The 20,868-nt window shown below is 43.1% G+C and overlaps 1 pseudogene; it reads left to right on the forward strand.

Moving 5' to 3' along the window:
* Positions 1-6,114: 6,114 nt before the first annotated feature.
* On the forward strand, positions 6,115-7,848 carry LOC115840933 (negative elongation factor D pseudogene; annotated as a pseudogene).
* The last annotated feature ends 13,020 nt before the right edge of the window (positions 7,849-20,868 follow it).

Genomic DNA, 20,868 nt, shown 5'->3' on the forward strand with positions numbered 1-20,868 from the left:
CCGGTCTGGAAAGATAGAAGAATGTTATCGAAACTACATGGAATCATTGAAAGCAAGCATTTTAGGACAAATAAAAGGTAATTTGGGGTGGTGGTGGTGGGATGAATTGGGCGATTGGGATTGACATATATACACTAATATGTATAAAAGAGATAACAAATAAGAATCTGCTGTATAAAACAATAAATAAATAAAATTCAAATTTTAAAAAAAGGTAATTCAACTTTGTACTTGTGGAAACTAATCCTAAATCTGATTCGGTTTATATTGATTCATGGGTAGCAGGTCCATGTTAAATTATTGGAAACTAGGACGTCTGGGACTTCCCTGGTGGTCTAGTGGTTAAGACTCCGTGTTCCCAATGCAAGGGGCACGGGTTGAATCCCATGTCGGGGAACTAAGATCCTGTGTGCTGCGTAGCACAGCCAAAGGAAAAAAAAAAGTCCCTGAGTCATCACTCTCATTTATTGATTCACTCAGCAATACTCCCATTAATTCAGTATTCATTTTTTTTTAAAAAAAAAGTATTTCGGGACTTCCTTGGTGGCGCCGTGGTTAAGAATCCCCCTGTCAGTGCAGGGGACATGGGTTCGAGCCCTGGTCCGGGAGGATCCCACATGACGCAGAGCAACTAAGCCCATGGGCCACAACTACTGAGCCTGCGCTCTAGAGCCCGCAAGCCACAACTACTGAGCCCACGTGCCACTACTGAAGCCCGCACGCCTAGAGCCTGTGCTCCGCAACAAGAGAAGCCACCGCAGTGAGAAGCCCATGAACCGCAACGAAGAGTAGCCCCTGCTCGCCACAACTAGAGAGAGCCCGTGCACAGCAATGGACCCAATGCAGCCAAAAATAAATAAAGTATTTAATTTTGCATCAGATATAAAAGATACTCTGGGTACTATAATTAGATTATTTTGAGGCAGACAGAGAGCTGTTATCCCAACTGATTTAGTATGTTCTGTAATGAAGAAAATGTTCACCAAATTATACTTTTTAGTGTTTTTTATGTACATTTTATAGGGGACATGTTCTGTGTATAGTGAATAAATAAATTTTATAGTATCACACACACACAAAAAGAATCACTTCCATATCTATCTGCCAGAAAAAAACCCTATTTTAATATTTTGGTATATAATCTAGACTTCCCAACACAGTTTGCTGATTACCTAAGTGGTAAATAAATATTTATGGAATTAATATATTTTTTAATCAAATTGCATCATAATGCAAATAATTTTTTTGTATATGTACATCTCATTATTAAAGATTTTGTTTCTTTGCACCTTAATTAAATTGAACATTTTTCGTGTGCCAGTTGGAAACGTGTTCTTTCTGTGCTTTTTTTTGTTTATACACTTTGCCCACTTTATCACTGGGGCTCATTTTTGTGGCCCATTGACATCCAAGATTTGAACGAGTTACCTTAGTTCTAGTCGCCATCATCTCTGTAACCTCCCCACCAGCAAATTACTGGTCTTTCCATCTCCTTCACCCAATCTGTCTCTACCCTAGAGGTCTCCCCATCACTTCAAGCCCTTTTAGTACAAAATCCATAGCCTGAATTGGAACGTCTTCAGGCTGGTCTCCAGTTTAGAAGAACTCTCGTCAATTCTCAAATTTCAATTTTACCTAATCAGGGCTTCCCTGGTGGCGCAGTGGTTGAGAGTCCGCCTGCTGATTCAGGGGACACGGGTTCGTGCCCCGGTCCGGGAGGATCCCACATGCCGCGGAGCGCCTGGGCCCGTGAGCCATGGCCGCTGAGCCTGCGCGTCCGGAGCCTGTGCTCCGCAACGGGAGAGGCCACAGCAGTGAGAGGCCCGCGTACCGCAAAAAAAAAAAAAAAAATTTACCTAATCAAAACCCAGAATAACCCCCCCAGGAGGTTCCATTAACTCTCATACTCTAATCCCAAATCCCTAACTGTCTTCTCTAACACTGACTGCAGCCTCATTTTTGGTCACTGCCTTGTCGATAAATGTACTGGAAAAGAAACCAGAAGAAGGTAAGAGAACAAGTCTTACTTTCATCTGGAGAAATAACTTTCTAGGCAGAGCAAACAGCAAGTGCAAAGGGCTCAGTGGGGACAATGCTTGGCTTGTTAACTGAAAAGCAAGGCAACCAGAAGGGACGGAACAAAATGAGTGAAGGCAAGTGTTAATAGGAGTCAGAAACGTAGCAAGGGATCAAGCCGGATTTTTTTGACAGGTTGAGTTTGGACCAAGAGTAAAGAAGCAGAGTCACGATGCTGAGGTTCTTGACTCAATCAACTGGACTAATGGAATTGGCTTTACTTGAATGGTGAGGACTGAAAGTGGGGCAGGGGTCAGTGCAGGGCATCATGGTTGAGGTTGGGAGTTTTAAGTTTGACTTATGACCTATGAGACGTCCAAGTAGGGATACTGAATTGGGAGTTTGGATATATATAAACCTGGAGATTAAAATCCAGACCTAATCACTGTGTGGGTGGTAGCAAAATCCTTGTGATTAGATTTCCGTGCTTGGACAGTATATATAGGAGCTCAGAGCTCTCGGGCTTTAGCTTTGAGAGACATAGTAGGTCTAAAGTCAGGGAGAGGTAGAGAGAAGAAGGAAGAAGCAAAGAAAACTCCCAAGGAGCAGCCATTGACATAGAAGGAATCTCGGGAAAGGACTGGGTCCCGAGAGCCACGAGAAGAAAGCCTTTAAAGTGGAGAGGTCTCCGGATACTTCAAGTAAGAGAGGGTTGGGAAATGATCACTAGAGCTTTGTAATGTTAGGATCATTAACTGGTGACTTTGACAAGAGGGGTGTCCATGGGATGTAAAAGCCTGACTGGAGTAAGTTCAAGAGACAATGAGTGAAATAAATCACCAACATGCAAACAGCAAAGAGAGAGAATGCTTTAAAAGGGTTTTCCTGTAAAAGAAAACAAAAATGGGGTGATAGCAATAGAGCCTTGTGGGATTCAAGGGACTTTTTTCTTTCCTAAGCTGGTAATAATTACAGTATGTTTATATTATGGATGGAAATGACGGGGGAGGGGGAAAGATGTAACTAATGATTTGAACCTCACACATTTGAAGTTGCAAATTTTAAAATAGAATTAGTAACCTTGAATTTAAATGTTTTTAATTAGTTAATTTATTTATTTTTGGCTGCGTTGGGTCTTCATTGCTGCCCGCGGGCTTTCTCTAGCTGTGGTGAGCGGGAGCTACTCTTCGTTGCAGTGCATGGGCTTCTCATTGCAGTGGCTTCTCTTGTTGTGGAGCACGGGCTCTAGGCGAGCAAGCTTCAGTAGTTGTGGCACGTGGGGTCTGGTAGTTGTGGCGCATGGGCTTAGTTGCTCCGCGGCATGTGGGATCTTCCTGGACCAGGGCCCAAACCCGTGTCCCCTGCATTGGCAGGTAGATTCTTAACCACTGCACCACCAGGGAAGTCCCTTAAGGTACTTTTTGATGTAATTAAAATCCGTATCAATTGACTTGAAGTAATAAGATTATCCTAGATAATCCAATAAGCCTGATCTAATTAACTAAGGCTTTAAGAGTAGAGTTGAGGCTTCTCTGAAGAGAACAAATTCTGTCTGTGGAGAGCAGCTTCATCGGTGCCAAAGAGTGCCAGCCTGCCTTTTCTGACGGCTGCCCCAAGAACTTCAGACTTGCCTAGACAGTTCCCACAATCCTGTAAGCCAATTCCTTGCTGTAAATCTCTAATACACATCTCCTACTGGCTCAGTTTCTCTAGTTGATCCCTGATTGATAACACAGGGTAATTAATACTGATCTCTTAGAGTGAGCTGGAAATGTTCCTTTCTCTTCTGTATTTGGGAAGGGTTTAATTATTATTTTCATGTCAGTAAAATTTCCCCGCGAAGTCCTCTGCTTATCTGAACACTTATCAGATACGCTGTTCAATCTAAGAAATTTATTCTGCTGTAAGTGTTCATTTGATTTATCTCAAATATATCTGGGATGTCATTTCACATCAGTATTTATTGACCTACTTCCTAGTGTTTTCATTGCTGCCTTGTATTCCATGGCATAATACATGAGGCTTTTTAGCTTAGCAGAGCTGAGTGTAGATCTAACGACAAATCTTCCCAGCAGTGTGAGCGTGGGCTGCTCTTTTTCTTGTTTTTCAGGGACTGGGATAGACTGGATAAACCCAGGACTGAGGAGCTTGGGTTCTCTCTGTGCCCCTCCTGTTCTCCAAGGGCCACATCCCCTTGTAAGTTCTCAAGCCTTCTGTGTTTCCTTGGTTTTCTTCACTCTGTCTCATGTTATGTAAACCTTGACCTTTGGAATTTTGTTGAGGAAAAGCAAATGAAACAAACAAAACACAAATGCCCGGGACTGGAGTTGCCTGACCCTATTGCAGTCAGTTACCACAGGCATCCTCAGTGAACAGTAAATTTTCTCCGCTCATACTTACGGATTTCAGTGATAACAGAGTAGGTTCAGCTGCAGCAGAACTGAACAGCTGAACAGGAAGAGAGGCTTTATTATACAGAGAATATGTAATCTTCTGAGTCACAAATGGGGAATGAGCGTGTGTGTGTTATTTTTTTCTGTCTGCCAGCGCTTGGTAGGTGAAATTAAGCAGGCTGTGTAGACTGTAGCTGATTCGGGAAACCAGATTCCATCTAAAGGGGGCAAGTCCTCCTCAGGTCCAGACAATGGCTGTCCACCTGGGGATTTAGGATCACTCATAACAGATTTTATTTTTCACGTCAAAATTTGAATTTTAACATTGAGCCTCTTGATTTTTTTTTTTTTTTTTGCGGTACGCGGGCCTCACACTGTTGTGGCCTCTCCCGTTGCGGAGCACAGGCTCCGGACGCGCAGGCTCAGTAGTTGTGGCTCACAGGCCCAGCCGCTCCGCGGCATGTGGGATCTTCACAGACCGAGGCACGAACCCGTGTCCCCTGCATCGGCAGGCGGACTCTCAACCACTGCGCCACCAGGGAAGCCCAAGCCTCTTGATTTTTAAATGTTGGCTGTAATTCAAGGTTTTGCTTGAAAAAGAACATTTTACAATATAAACAAACTATCTGTTTGCTGCCTTCTGCCCACAATGGCCAATTTTCAGCCTCTCACTTAGTGATCTCATTAATTTCCTGGCTTCAGTGGTCTTAAAAGGGCAGTAGATTCATCCCGTCCAGAGTAGACTTGGGATCTTCTCCACTAAATCACTGTCTGCAGGGGACACTGCTCTGTCTCCCTGGATGGAGCCAGAAACCTGGTGGTCAGTGGCCTCACCCCCTCCCTCCCCACCAGCCCCCAACCTTCAATGGACCCTCAGTATCTCTCGGTGATGCTCACTCCTCCACCTACAGCCCACATCCACTATCAGCCTAATACCTGTCTTCCTACTGCCCCCTTGTCCCCAGTGGCTCCCTTCTCAGCCATTCTCCCTCGGCAGCCACAATCTCTTTCAAAGAAAATCATTTTATGTTAATTCTCTGCTTAAACTATTAGAAAATCTCACCTTTGTTCTTAGCTCAAAAACCAAAACCTTTCACTGTACCTAGAGACAATTGCTTGGCCCATGTATAAGTGTTGAGATTATAGTTAAATGAATAAATATGTAGCAGGAAAAAAATTAATAAAATCAAGAAAGAGAAAATTCTAACTTGAATGGAAGATTCAATGAATGAAGAGGCGTAGCAATAGCATATAAAAATACAAGGCATTTGATCTTAGTCACTAATTTGGAGTCAAAATTTGTTTCAGAATTATTGCTTTTGATCTCTTGAGTGCCAAAGGTTAAAGGGACATGTGATTAGATTTTGACAGAATATATTAGTTGTCTGGAGAAAGTATAGTTTTTCTTAATTTTTAAAAAGAGTAATAATTTTATCTGAGTATACATGCAGCATGTGATCATTATAGAGAAGCATCTCAATTGGCCAATGAAATCACCTCTGGGACACAGGACTCAAATTACAACAAAAGTAGACAGTAGAACTGTCCTCCTATTATCTATGCAGGAAGATGCATATTCCTATCAAGAAAGATCAGTTTTAAGTACTAAAGCTTTGAAAAGAAGGGGGAACAGATCATAATCCTGTTTCTCTTCCTAAACAGGCAGCCAGGGTAGAGGACGGCGAGGGCCCTGATGGGCGTCAGCATGGACCTGGACCAGGTTGACTTCGGGAGCGCGGCAGAGTTGGGCGGCCAGCAGGAGGGGGGCGATGCACAGGGAGAAGAGGATGCCCAGGTCCAGCAAGAATGCCTGCAGAAATTTTCTACCAGGGATTATATCATGGAACCCTCCATCTTTAACACTCTGATGAGGTATTTTCAGGCAGGAGGGTCTCCGGAGGAGGTGATCCGGCTCTTATCAGACAACTACACAGCTGTGGCCCAGACAGTCAACTTGCTGGCCCAGTGGCTCATTCAGACAGGGGTTGAACCAGTGCAGGTTCAGCAAACCGTGGAAAACCACTTGAAGACTTTATTGATGAAACAGTTCGACCCCCACAAAGCAGATTCTATCTTTACTGAAGAAGGAGAGACCCCCGTTTGGCTTGAACAAATGATTGCACATTCCACGTGGAGAGATCTTGTTTACCAACTGACTGAAGCGCACCCAGATTGTTTGATGCTGAACTTCACGGTCAAGCTGATTTCCGATGCAGGATACCACGGGGAGATCACCGGCGTGGCGGCAGCCTGCCAGCAGTTGGAAGTGTTTTCTAGAGTTCTCTGTACCTCTCTGGCTACACTTTTGGATGGAGGAGAAGATAACCTTGCAGAAAATCTCCCTCAGTTTGCTAAGATGGTGTGCCACGGGGAGCACACATACGTGGTGGCCCAGGTCCTGATGTCCGTGCTGGCCCAGGAAGGGCAGGGGGGCTGGGCCGTGCGCAGGATTGCACAGGAGGTGCAGCGCTTCGCCCAGGAGAGAGGCCGCGATGCCAGTCGGATCTCTCTCGCACTGGGCACAGCTGCCTCCTACCCCCGGCTGTGTCAGGCCCTTGGGGCGATGTTGTCCAAGGGGGCCCTGAATCCGGCCGACATCACTGTCCTTTTCAACCTGTTTACCAGCGTGGACCCGCCTCCAGTTGAACTCATCCGGGTGCCGGCCTTCCTGGACCTCTTCATGGACTCACTCTTTAAACCAGGGGCCAGGATCAACCCGGACCACAAGCCCAAGTACATCCATATCTTGGCATATGCAGTGAGCGTGGTGGAGACCTGGAAGGACAGGCGTGTGAGCGTCAATCAGGGCGAGCTGAAGTCAACGGCCAAAGCTGTTGAAACTGTTCACAGTTTGTGTTGCGCTGAGAACAAAGGGGCTTCTGAACTCGTGGCCGAGCTGAGCACCCTCTATAAGTGCATCAGGTTTCCAGTGGTGGCCATGGGTGTGCTCAAGTGGGTGCATTGGAGCGTATCAGAGCCGAAGTACTTCCAGCTGCAGACCCACTGCACCCCCGTGCACCTGGCGCTGCTGGACCACATCAGCACCTGCCACCAGCTCCTGCACCCCCAGGTCCTGCAGCTGCTGGTGAAGCTCTTGGAGACGCAGCATTCCCAGCTGGACGCGATGGAGCAGCTCAAGCTGAAGAAGACTCTCCTGGACAGGCTGGTGCACCTGCTGAGCCAAGGCTACGTACTCCCCGTGGTCACTTACATCCGCAGGTGTCTGGAGAAGGGGGACACCGACATTTCCCTCATTCGCTACTTTGTGACCGAGGTGCTGGATGTGATCGCACCTCCCTACACCTCTGACTTTGTGCAGCTTTTCCTCCCCATCCTGGAAAACGACAGCATCGCTGGCACCATTAAAACGGAAGGTGAACAGCACCCTGTGACGGAGTTTATAGCTCACTGCCGGTCTCACTTCATGCTGGTGGACTGATACAGAGCATCCTCCAGAGCTGGAGCAGAACATTCCAGGAGACCCACTGCGGAAAAGCCCTTTCCAGAAGCTATCGATGAAGAGGCCCAGTCAGCATCCTGGCAAGGGGCTCTGGAGGGAGGAGGTGGAGAACTTTTGTAAAAAGGAAAATGTTAGCAATGCAAGTGGAGAACTACAATTAGGAACAGTCCCCTTTCCTTGTAAATCCAGGGCTACCTCGAAAATCCTGTTTTCGGTATTCATTTCCCCCAATATTGGAACTAGGTTCCCATTATCCTTCGTGATGTAGCCAACGGGCAGCCCCAGGGTGGTGGAAATTCAGAAAATGGGGCACTTAGATAAACTATTTGCAAAGTTGACTTAAGTTTTCTCACAAGACCTGAACAGTCAGTTCGTATTGCTGTGAATGCTTTCATTCTCCAAGAACAGATAAAAGCCTTTCTGTGGGTGAAACATGTAGATCCCAGTGTTATGTTGTTCTCGTAAATTAGACACTCGTCCTCAAAATAAATAACTAAAAATTCTCAAGGCATATGAAATAGCTGCCGTCACCCCAGAGTCAAGAGGCAGGATTAAGCGTAAGTCCGTCACCAGCGTGAGGGATTTTCCTACGTGCGTAACTGAGCACACGCCACTGAACCCACACAGGCAAGTCTAAGTGTGAGACAGGCTGGGACCTGGGACCCTTTGCTGCAGGGCTCGCACCTGGACACACCTCTCCTCCAGCAACAAAATACAAAGAAACTATAAGGGGCTAAAAATCACTGCATGCGTGTATCGTTGGGGCAAATTATGGACAACAAGATACAAAAAGACCGAAACCCCAACTGCCACTTCTGAAGAGCTGGGAGCAAAAACAGGGTGTCCGGAGCAAAAGCGGGGTACTGCGCATGCCCCCTGCACTCACCACCACCAAAGGGGCGGGCATACCCCTAAAGCAGCCCTCGGGCCTGACCCCTGGACGCACCTCTACCTTCGCCCCATAGAAGGAACCATCTCGCCCCCTTGGGGAGCAAGCCAGTGAGCAGGGGAAACTTGTTCTCACTCCCTCCTGCTGCAGCAGGGGCCCCCATAAAGCCTTGCCTGAATTTCTTGTCAGGCTTATTATCAATTTCTATTGATTAAGGAAACCAAGAACCCCAGTCGGTAACAAGGGCAGGTGAACAAAGACTTTCAAGGAAATATTTACTGTCTCTATTGTGAATTATCAGGAGACAATTACTCTATTTGATACTCGGAGAGATCTAGATGATGGGCAACAATGATACATTGAAATTAGAGTCATTGTAACCAATCCAGTGCTGGACAGTGGTCATCGAAATTTTGTAATAAACATATTCTTGGTACTTTATATTATTTATTTATTTATTTTGCTGTAAGCATGTTACTTGGTAACATTTTTATTATAAATAACACTTATTATACTTGGAACTTCAATAACTTTAATGTCCTTTTTTTCCAATCAGAGACTTTCTAGAAAATAGAAAATTCAGTCATTTATTTATAAGAGCTTTTGAATGTGTTTCTATAACAATAAACTATATTTTCAGGACTTTTCTTAGGTAAAACTGTCTGGTGCTGAGAAGTTTATCTCTGAAATTCAAGCAGAGCATCTGGGAGAGAAGACCTAGAGAAACACAACCATGGACCTATGTCAACAAGGGCTGGAAGCTGGTGACAACGTCACAAAGTCAGAAAGTTGGAGTCAGGGTGAATTAAGCAGAAATCAAATAATAAGCAAACTCATTGCCTCTTATCTTAGACACTATTCTTACACCTATAACCAAATCACAGAAACTCATTACTAATTCACTCTTAATTTTTAGGCCACACAGGCACATCTAGTTCACCGAATAACTGGATTCCCCTGAACTACAATGCAAATCAATCTTCGGAGGATGGCATCAAAGACCTGAGCTTGGAAGAAATCATGAATTCAATACTACAAATTTTAGCCCAAGAGGCACAATATATGGACCATCTGCTACATCTTCAGGGCACAAAGAGACATGAAAAAGGCTTCCTAAACAACTCAGATGCTTCTCAGTCTGCAGGTATTCCATGGAATTATTAATATGATACTTTTCACTAATGTATTTAAACATGCACTGCTATTGCATGAGGGTCAAAGAACATGGAAATATACAGCATAAAATGCAAAAGTCACACTCCCCCTTCATCAGACATTTTATTTCATTCCCCTTTTGTAACCACAGTCACACTGTATGAGTGTCATTCAAACTCTCCTTCCATACCTGCACAATCATTTAAGTACATAATTTTTACATACACAAGATTATAATTTTGAAAACTTGAAATCTGTATAGAATTCTTAAAGTAGGTATAAAATACTTAGGCAATCTTCCAGTGATGAACAATAGGTTAAAAAAAGTAACATTAACTGTAATGTTACAATAAACATACCTTTCCATACAATTTTAACATTGGTGTGATTTTCACAATTCATATGCATGAACCATCTTATACCTATAGTTTTTTTTTTGCGGTACATGGGCCTCTCATTGCTGTGGCCTCTCCCGTTGCGAAGCACAGGCTCCGGACATGCAGGCTCAGCGGCCATGGCTCACGGGCCTAGCCACTCCGCGGCATATGGGATCTTCCCGGACTGGGGCATGAACCCGCGTCCCCTGCATCGGCAGGCAGACTCTCAACCACTGCGCCACCAGGGAAGCCCATACCTATAGTTTTTGAACTTTCTGAAATGTGCTGACCTTCACCCACTATGGCTAAGATCAGACCTTGTTACCTGGTGTATTTCACACCAGAAATCTCAAACTCCAAATCCCTTTCCTTAACTTTTTTCTCTTCATTCAGCAGTTTCATACTGTCCTTCCACAGCTTCAATGCACCTTATAGAGAACTTGTGATTTGATGCCTCAACTTTCTTCTATCTAGCAGCGTCCTGCCGGCCTCATTCAGCTCCTTAATGCCTGGATCATGTGGTTAATAACCTGAATTACCATCTTACCACAGTTGTCTTGCCCTTTTGCCTTCCACACACCTGACAAAGTCTCAGTTTTTCAGGAGTCTCAAAATGCCCCTGTCACAAGGCAGTTGAATGTCTGTTGGTAAAAATCAGCTTAAAAAATCACAGACAGGGCTTCCCTGGTGGCGCAGTGGTTGAGAGTCCGTCTGCCGATGCAGGGGACACGGGTTCGTGCCCAGGTCCAGGAAGATCCCACATGCCGCGGAGCGGCTGGGCCCGTGAGCCATGGCCACTGAGCCTGTGCGTCCGGAGCCTGTGTCCTGCAACGGGAGAGTTCCACAGCAGTGAGAGGCCCGCGTACAGCAAAAAAAAAAAAAAAAAAAATCACAGACAGTGCGCCACAACTACTGAAGCCCACGCCCTAGACCTGTGCTCCACAGCAAGAGAAGCCACAGCAATGAGAAGCCCATGCACTGCAACAAAGAGTAGCCCCCGCTCGCCACAACTAGAGAAAACCTGCGCACAGGAATGAAAACCCAAGGCAGCCATACATTAATTAAATTTTAAATTTTTTTTAAAAATCACAGACAATACAGAGAAAATAGGGCTTTCTGGTTGTCTGTATTGATGCCTCAGGAATGGGAGAGGGTCAAATGAGGTCAGGGTTTCTATTGTACATATAAATTGGTAATTTAGAAGAGTACTTTTGCAGTTTATATGAAAGGCTCGATCAAGGTTATGAATACATTATTCTTCCATCCCTTGGTTTTTATCCTATCTTACATCCTTTTATCAACTTATGCCTTCAATTCAGGCTTCACCAAGGCATTTCTACTCATTCTTTCCTCTCAGTCTACAAACATATTCAAGTCTCTCTGGTCCTAAGAACAAAAACTCCTTGTCTTGCCTTGCCTGCTACCCTAACTCCTTGTATTCTCATATGACCTTCTTTTCCTTTTCACCTTTTTGTTCTTTAAATATATAAGTAAGACACTCCTTGTGGGGGGAAAAGCACGAAGGTAGAGAAAACTCACCTGTGTGCGTGTCATCCAGCTATAATCCCATTAAAGTTTGGTTGCATTTCCTTCTAGGCTACTTTTGGTGAGTATTTCAAACAACTTACATACATAGTCTACGTATAATTTGTTTCTTTTCTTTCAAATAAACTACAAATGTGGGACATTTTCAAATCATATAGTGCTTAAGACATTTTTATGGCTGCATAATATATCACCTATAAATGCATATTTTTAACCTTTGTTTAAATCTCTCGATGGGAATTACTGAGTTCAAGAATAAATTGTTTAAAATTATTTTTCATGTAGCATTATAGAAAGGGTTTAAAAATTTGTCCTCTAACTAGTAATAGATGAAATCAGTCTTTTGTTTACTCTGTTATAATTTTAATAATCATTGACAATAACAGCCAAACTTCTTAAAAGATCTTCCACCAAATGTTTCCAACAATTAGGTGACAGGTACTTGTCTGGTTGCATCAAAATCACCTGAGAGGGGCCTCGTTCCTTCCAAGATGGCCCACACTCTGTCTATGGAGTGTGTATCTCCCTGAATAAACCTTCTTTCACTCTACTATGTCTTGCTCTTGAATTCTTGCCTGCACGAAGCCAAGAACCCACACTTGGCGGCCATCCCAGGGACGCAGACATGACTTGGGAGGTGACCATCCTCTCGCACCCCACTGTCTTTCCTGCAACATCTTTTCTGGCACCCAATGCGGGGCCTCCAAGGCCATAATCTCGATCCGCCTATTGGGCTATGGCTCCCCTCTGAAGGGCGGCTGGGCCTTATCCTGAGCCACGTAGATTCGAGTAGCCCGTTAAGTGGCAGCTGACGTCGCCTGCAGGATCTGCCAGAGACCGGTTCTCTGGCCGTGAAGAAGCGCACTGAGGCCAAGGCATTTCCCCCTCAGTCTTTCTCATTCTCCTATTGCTCTATCTCTCTGGACTTGAAAAGATCCACGCAGACGACTACCAAACATCCAAATTAAGACTGCGCGGCAAGTAATTGACAACTTGGTTGGGTCTAAAAGAACTCCTGCCAGGGGGCTTATCTGGTGGCGCAGTGGTTGAGAATCTGCCTGCCAATGCTGGGGACACGGGTTCGAGCCCTGGTCTGGGAGGATCCCACATGCCGCGGAGCGCCTGGGCCCGTGAGCCATGGCCGCTGAGCCTGCGCGTCTGGAGCCTGTGCTCTGCAACAGGAGAGGCCGCGATAGTGAGAGGCCCGCGGACCGCGATGAAGAGTGGCTCCCGCTTGCCGCAACTAGAGAAAGCCCTCGCAGAGAAACGAAGACCCCACACAGCCAAAAATAAAAAAATAAAATAAATTAAAAAAAAAATCACCTGAGAGGGAATTCCCTGGTGGTCCAGTGGTTAGGATTCTGCGTTTTCACTGCTGAGGGCCCAGGAACTAAGATCCCTGCAAGCCGTGGGCGTGGTCCCCCAAAAATCACCCCAACTGAGTATGACGTGCAACAAGGTTGGGGAGCACCAGGTGACATTTACAATCCCTCATTTCTCTTATCCCATTTACTCCAATCCACTGAAGACCGATGTTGACTGCACTTCTGTTCTGAAATTGCAGTGGCACAGACACTCATTGACTTTCACGTTGTCAAATCCAATGGACTCCTCCGTCCTTAACTTTGCAGCTCACTACCTCTAGTATTCCCAGTCCAACAATTCTTCAATCCTCCTCTCACCTTCCATTCCCCATGACACAAGTTTATATTCCATGCTCTCCTAACAGGACAATCATTTCCTTCCTTAGAGCTCCTTTTCATACTCACCTTGCAAAGCCACCACTCTCTAGATCCTCCATTCATTTCATATTGCACCTGAGCAGCTGAAAAGCACAGCCACACTGGTTGGTCTCGTTTCAAATTTATGATCATAATGCTCAAGTGAACTCTCACTACTACACTACAAACCTACTATATTTCCCCAATCCATTCATTGTTCCATTCTCCTAGACACTGTCACCCCTTTTTTCTATCCTCCAACCACCAGCATCTCTTCCCTTTCTTCACTAGTGGCTAACGACCCTTTTAAAATCCTTTATAGAATAGAAGCAAAGAGAGGAAAAACTCTTCATTCTCCCAGCACCAATTATACCAACCTACCCACGTGTGTACCTGAATATCCTGCCTGCTTAAAGCAACCCCCCTCCCTTCCAGCTACTGCACATTTCTTGGCTTCACAGACCTCACATGACTTGATTTCTCAGCGTCATTGAAAAAACTGATCATTGCTTCTTTCTTGACATAGTTTTTTCACTTACTTCTAGGGACCACTCTCTCCTAATTTGTTTCTTACTTCATTGCCCACACCTTGGACCTCCTTAATCCTTCTCCTTCTTTCTCCAAGTCTATGGCTGGCACAACTCAGGCTCCTCCCTGGCTCTCTCTCTCTCTTTTTTTTTTTTTTGGCCGTGTGGCATGGCATGCAAGATCTTAGTTCCCCGACCTGTGCCTCCTGCAGTGGAAGCGTGGTCTTTTTTTGTTTGTTTTCGTTTTCTATTTGCAGTACCAGGGCTCTCACTGTTGTGGCCTCTCCCGTTGCGGAGCACAGGCTCCGGGCGCGCAGGCTCAGTAGCCATGGCTCACGCGTCCAGCCACTCCGCGGCAGGTGGGATCTTCCCGGACCGGGGCACGAACCCATGCCCCCTGCATCAGCAGGCGGACTCTCAACCACTGCGCCACCAGGGAAGCCCAAGGAAGTGTGGAGTCTTAACCACTGGACCGCCAGGGAAGTCCCTGGCTCTCTTCTTACCATGCACTCACACCTATGATTTTGGCTCTAAATACTACACATGAAAAGGAGGGAATAAAACTATCCTTATTTTCAGATGATTGTTTACTGGAAGACCAAAAGAATCACTAGAAGAACTACTACAAAATATTTTTAAATTCAGTAAGTGTAATAAAAAAAATTCAGTAAGTAAAAAGGATAAAATTATTATTCAATTTATTATTCCCTATATACAAAAAACTAGTTTGGTAAAACATTAAAAGCGTTCACTTTTAGACCAAGAATAATTCATAGCTCCCCATTATTCCCACTTCTAGTTAACACTGTACTGGAGATCTTAGCAAGTACAATCATATAAGAAAAATAAATACAAGGTATAAGAATTCAGAAAGGAAGAAATATTGTTCTTATTAAGTTATGAGCACTTCTTATTTAAGGATCTTCAACCTCTGTCATACATGTTGCAAATCCTTTTTCCAGTCTATTATTTATCTTCTGACCTTTGCCATACAAAAATTCTGAATTCTTCTGTAGTCAAATCTTTCAATCTTTTCCATTATGAATTCTGAGTTTCTGTTTTGAAGGAAAAAGTTACTTCTACCTGTTTCAAATGTGTTTTTTTTAAATACTTTTATTGTTCTATAGATTGTATGTTGAATATAAACCCATCCAGAATTTAGTGTCTCACTGAGATTTTTTTTTTCAGATGATTTTCCAAGTATGTTAGTATCATTTTTGGAAATAAATCATTTTTCCACTTTGGATTGTCTAGTAGGAAGTAGATAAATCAAAATTAAAACACATTAATAGGAACTTCCCTGGAGGTCCAGCAGTCAAGACTCCACGCTTCCACTGCAGGGGGCACAGGTTCAATCCCTGGTTCGGGAACTAAGATCCCACCTCCTGCTTGGTACGGCCAAGATAAAAGAATAAACAAATATATTACAAAAATAAGACCTTGGCATTTACGGTGTGCATTCTATTTTTCCCTACGGTTTTTTAAAATTGAGGTATAAGTAACATACAACATTATATTAGTTTCAAGTGTACAACACAATGATTCAATATTTCTATATATTGCAAAATAATCACCATAATAAGTCTAGTTAACGTCCGTCACCATACATTTCCCTGATGATTAGTGATGTTGAGCATCTTTTCATGTACATGTTGATCATTTGTTCTTCTTTGGAAAAAATTTCTATTCAGAACCTCTGCCATTTTTAAATTAGATTGTTTGGTTTTTTGCTATTGAGATGTATGAGTTCTTTATATTTTTTTGGATAATAACTCCTTATCAGTTACATGATTGCAAATATTTTCTCCTGTTTAGTAGGTTGCCTTTTCATCTTGTTGATGATTTTCTTTGCTGTGCTGAATGAAGCTTTTTAGTTTGATATAGTTCCATTTGTTTACTTTTGTTTTTGTTGCCTTTGCCTTTTGGTGTCAAATCCAAAAAGTCATCTCCATGACTGATGTCAGGGAGATTACTGCCCATGTTTTCTTCTAGGAGTTTTATTGTTTCAGATCTTAAGAGTCAAGTCCTTAATCCATTTTGGGTTGATTTTTGTGTATAGTATAAGATGGCGGTCCAGTTTCATTCTTCTGCATGTAGCTATCCAGTTTTCCTAACACCATTTATTGAAGAGACTGTCCCTTCCCCATTGTATATTCTTGACTCCTTTGTCAAAAATTAATTGGCATAAATTAATTAATATATGCATGGGTATATTTCTGGGCTCTCTACTCAGTTCCACTAATCCGTTTTTATGCCAATACCATACTGATTTGATTACTTCTACAATTTGACCTTCACTTCTACTTAATGGTTTTCTGCATTGTTATATTTTTCTATATAATATGCACCTTGCAGATACCTCAAATCCCATGTAAAAGAAAAATGGTTGATAAATCTCTCTCCCTGAATATACATATTTCATTATTACTCTACTTCCTACAACATAAAATTTAATCTTTTTTTCTGATGTAACCTGCAGCCTGCAAAGGGTGTAAATTTGCCTATTTAGGGCGCTGAGGACATTGGAGAAACAAATGGAGACTTCGGGCATGAGATGTGGGAGATATTTCAAAAGATAAAATTTGAGTCCCAAAAGTAAAAAGGAAGTTGTAAGGTAGGTGACAAGATCTGGAAAAAAATGTTAGTGTGGTGAGTGAGATGGGCTAGGGACAGATCTCGAAGGTTCTTTTATGGCCTGTTAAAGGGTTTAAATTTAATCTGTAAGTAATGGGTGGCAGACATTAAAAAGTTTAAGTAGGAGAGTGATAGGCTTAGATAGACATTTTAGATCTATTACTCTAATATCCATATAGAGGATGAATTTGAGATAAAAGTGGAAGACAGAGATAAACTAGAAGGCTCTTAAGTAGTCCAGTAACAATATGATTAGGGCCCCCTTAAAAAAACAGAAGTCAGTAGCAGGAAGATGATAATAATAATAATGAGTAGTGAAGGGTAGAAGAATATGCCACTCCAAAATAAGGCTTGGAGAGTTTAGGACATGTCACCCCAAAACATGCTGCTTTGCCATTTTGGTTTTAAGCTGAAGCCACTTAAAAAGCAACAAATGCAGGCAGAGACTTTCTCTGAACTTCCCTTTTCTCCCTAAAGACAGATCCTCCAAAAGGAACCCAATTATCATAAATCCCCTCGCCAGGAATTTCAACAACAAGGGAAGTTTTTTTTTTTTTTTTTTTTTTTGGTGCAGCGAGGCATGCAGGATCCCTGACCAGGGATGGAACCCGAACCCCCTGCAGTGGAGGTGCGGAGTCTCAACCACTGGACTGCCAGGGAAGTCCCAAGATGGACTCATCACAAGAGAGAGACTAGAAGTTGACACCACACCCTGACAAACTGTCACAAACTGTCATAGCTCCCATCTATTCTTCTAAGGGCCGTTCATCTTTCCTAAAAATCTCTTCCCATAAGAAGTCTACATTCCCCTTCTCCTTTACCTATATTTTTTAAATTAATTTATTTGTCTGCACCGGGTCTTGGTTGCGGCACTCCGGATGTTCATTGCCGTGTGCTGATCTTCACTGCTGTGTGCAGGATCTTCGCTGCGGCATGCGAACTCTTAGTTGCGGCATGTGGGATATAGTTCCTTGACCAGGGGTCAAACCTGCGCCCCCTGCATTGAGAGCTCGGAGTCTTAACCACTGGGCCACCAGGGAAGTCCCTCCATTACCTATTAAAATGGTATTTAATCCTGGATTTTAAAGCCACCTCTTTAAGTTCCTCACTTTTCCTAGGTATCTCCCCAGGTATCCATGGGGTATACATGTTCATAAATTTGTTTGCTTTTCTCTTGTTAATCTGTCTTTTATTACAAGAGTCTCAGCTAAGAAATCAGAAAGGTAGAGGGAACATCATTTCCCCTTTTCCACAATAGTAAATAACAGCTAACATTCATTGAGTGCTTCCTCAATAAATGATACAGATACAGAAACTGAGGCCCTACATCAACTAGTAGGATTTGAACAGTCCTCTAGTCAGAAACTCCCGATTGAACTCAAAACGTGGGTAAAAAAGTAACCTGAAAAAAAAAAAAAAACCTGAGATGCTTGTTATATGTACAAAATTCTAGTCACCACCTCCTCTTTTTCCAATATTCTAACTTACAGAGTTTGGAATTGGGTTATGGCATCTCAAATCAAATATTTAAAACAGCTTTATTGAGATATGATCCATGGACATACAATTTACCAATTTAAAGTGTACAATTCAATGATGAGGAATATATTACATCACTACTTTTTTTGGAATTTACATTTTTTACAGGCATCCTAGTTAATTCTATGTAAGTGTCCAAAGTGCAATATTTTGAGAAAAATTATCTTAACCACTATGCTCAGTGCCTCTTAAAAAAAAGTACATGTGGGGAATTCCCTGGTAGTCCAGTGGTTAGGACTCTGTGCTCCACTGCAGAGGGCATGGGTTTGATCCCTGGTCAGGAAACTAAGATACCACATGCCACGAGGTTCAGCAAAAAAAAAAAAAAAAAAAAAGTTCATGTGAACAAGCCCAGCACAGTACCTACACAGTAAAATGTAGACACTCAATACACATCGAATATGAATGTGCAGGCCTCAAACAACCATAAAAAGGAATGCAAACACCGAACTTCTACTTCATGTGAGACATTATGGTGAAAGATTAAAATCTGATATTCAGTGGAATCTAATATCCAATTTCTTTTGGATGATGAGATGACAGCATTTTATAGTAGAAAAATATTTTCTTCATAGTAGGGCTTGCTTTTATGTAGTGTAATTTTTAAATTCTTTCAATTTGCAATATTATGTAGTTCATGGCCCCCTTCATCAAAATCTGTATTAAAATATTTTTATTCATTTAGCATTTATTAAAATATTTACTGAGCATCTTCCTATATAAGTGGCATGATGCTAGGTGCTAGATGAGCAAAGTAGACAAAAATCTTATTATCATGGCTTTCTCATGATTGAAGAGTCTATAGGGGGACTTCCCTGGTGGTCTGGTGGGTAAGAGTCCCCGCTCCCAATGCAGGGTGCCCTTGCTTGATCCCTGGTCGGGGAACTAGATCCCGCATGCCACAACTAAGAGTCTGCATGCAGCAACTAAAAGATCCCGCGTGCCGCGACTAAGACCCGAGCAGCCTAAATAATTTTTTTTAAAGGGTTTATGGGGAGTACTTAATGTTAATCATTTGTACAGTTTTTTTTTTTTTTTTCCTTTTTGGCCATGCCCTGTGGCTTGGCTCTCAGCAATGAAATCACTGGACCACCAGGGATTTCCTGTCCAGTTTCTTAATTTTCAACTTATCCTAGGCAATTATTATTTATCTTTACATTTTGGTCATAATCAGATGCCACAATTATATTAGCAACCTATGTTAGAAGATAAGTGGTCATCACAGAAAATTAAGCCATAAAAATGATATACTAACTGCTTTTTGAGTCTTCACTTTCCTGTGAAGAATCACATATGTAAAAATATTAAGTAAGATGAAATGCTTTTCTCCTGTTAATCTGTTTTATGTCGACTTAATTCTGGGACCCAGTCAGAGACCATAGGGTAGATGTAAAGTTTTCCCTTCCCTATAGCTATTTTATAGATAATGGAACTAGAAATCAGGTTAAATGAACTTGCCCAAGATCCAAATAGCTGGAATTATGGTAGCTCTGGAATTCAAACCCGGGTCTGACTAACCTCAAAACTAAAATCTGCCTTTCCAACTTCCCCAAAACCATACCGCACTACCTATAATTTGTAGAAGTGAGTATGGAAGAATGCGATCAATCTGAATTTTGTAAGAGGAAAACAGAATCCTAAAAACACTAGCTATCTACCGTGACCATAGAATCTTCATCTTTTTTAGTTATAACCTTTGACGTTTTGGAGAACACCCGTCATCCTTAACATAAAGATCTTAAGGAAAAATAATAATGCCTTTAAAAGCAGTGAGTATGAAACAAATTATGTGTTCAAGGAGTAGGCAATAAATACAAGTAGAGAAAAAATGCAAGTAGAGGAAAAGTGTAGAAAAAAGAGAAATAGAACCTAGAATAGATGAGGACATGGGTGAAATGGGAGTCCTTAAAACAAAATAGACCAACTGTCACGGCCAAGAGGAGCCTTGGGAGGCATAATGACTAAATGTAATGTGGTATCCTGGACGGGATTCTGGAAGAGAAAAGGAAAATAGAGTTGAGCCCTCCTGCCCCTAGGCAGCCGGCAGCCGGAAAGCGGAACCTAGACACAGGAGCCCCTGCTTCCGGCCGGCGCGCCGGTGCAGCACCAGCGGCGCAAGGCTCTGCGGGGCTCGGGAGAGCCTGCGATTGGTAGGCGTCCCCCCAGGCTGGCTGCCGCGGCTTGAGGAGGCGTTTTCGCCTCGATGGCGATCACTCGTGGGCTCCCGAGGACACTTGGATGGGCACCCACCCTAAATATTTAAAAATGATGGAATTAGATGTAGGCGATGCCGTCCAAGTGTATAGCATTCTTTGTTTACTAGGACCCCATGGAGAGTAAACACTGGCACAAAGTAAACGGTGTTTAATTACCCGACCGGCAGTTCAATCTGACTTGTCGGTACCGAGACAGGAGGTTACAGACTGTGGTGCCTACACCCATCGGTGCTACGCTCAACCATTACAGATTCTTTCTCTTAGAAGATGGCATCTGTACTTACGATGCTTAATTTATTCATAAAAGGTGGAATTTGAGACCCATCAGACTGCTTTGCTTCATCTTTTACCTGGAAGATAGTCAGGGTTGACTTAGCTGCTCCCATTCCCCAAGTT

This window comes from Globicephala melas, chromosome 10, assembly GCF_963455315.2.
Source record: "Globicephala melas chromosome 10, mGloMel1.2, whole genome shotgun sequence".
Taxonomy (NCBI): domain Eukaryota; kingdom Metazoa; phylum Chordata; class Mammalia; order Artiodactyla; family Delphinidae; genus Globicephala; species Globicephala melas.